The sequence below is a fragment of the Lytechinus variegatus genome, chromosome 5 (assembly GCF_018143015.1).
Source record: "Lytechinus variegatus isolate NC3 chromosome 5, Lvar_3.0, whole genome shotgun sequence".
Lineage (NCBI taxonomy): Eukaryota > Metazoa > Echinodermata > Echinoidea > Temnopleuroida > Toxopneustidae > Lytechinus > Lytechinus variegatus.
In genome coordinates, this window is record NC_054744.1 from 35,071,907 (window position 1) to 35,072,776 (window position 870).

Consider the following 870-nt stretch of genomic DNA (forward strand, 5'->3'; position numbering starts at 1 on the left):
TTAGAACTGTTCATTTTCGTTGATATATATTGCCTTCTACTACAATTAACATGATTAAAGGTGACCTGTGCACACTCGTCCTACAAACAGCTAAAATACACAGTGTTCAATCAAACAAGCAAAATTTAAAACTTACCACGCCACGCGCGGTCCACGGTCCACGGCCCTACCGCCTTCGCGTTTCGAGAGCAGGGGGGTTTCAACAATATTTTCGTCCGATTTCCTGGATTCTGATTGGCTGAGAGGCACTGTTACTATAGTAACTGTCGGATAAAACGTCCGACAAGTCCTTTCATGAAACGCTCCCCAGTAGACTCTGTATCCAGTCGGCTAGTCTGCTTCTGTCACACAGTGCTTGTGTATGTCCGGTACGTAGAATGGCATGTACAAAATAAAGGAGGTAGACCTTATAAGAATCGACTTTACTGACGTTTAACTTCAACAATATGTCAGTCATTATATGAAGTACAATTCTCCCGCCATGGCCGGCTAAGGTCGTTTAGCTCAGTCGGCAGAGCGTCGTGCTGATAACGCGAAGGTCATGAGTTCGAGCCTCATATCGACCAAAACGTTCCCTTTTTAAAATTTCATATTAAAATCTCTAAATATGTGTTATATCAAATAGCATGTGTAATTCAAAAATATACTGAAACCGGTCGCGGGACAGCGGGCATTCCCCCAAATTTCCCATGGACAAAAAAAAGCTCTTCGACATGAAAATATGCCTTTGTTCAAAATAAACTGTCATTTGTGACGTTACACTTTTCATATTAGAAAATATGAAATCTTTTTTTATTATTAATTATCCTTTCCTTTTAAAGAATGTATTCTACAGAGAAGATATAACTGGGTGAATTGAATTCAATCAAG

General features: G+C 39.8%; 1 non-coding gene across 1 annotated transcript; it reads left to right on the plus strand.

The window, feature by feature from the left end:
• Positions 1 to 493: 493 nt before the first annotated feature.
• TRNAI-GAU lies at positions 494 to 566 on the plus strand. Its single transcript has one exon. It is a non-coding gene; the product is annotated as a tRNA-Ile (tRNA).
• The last annotated feature ends 304 nt before the right edge of the window (positions 567 to 870 follow it).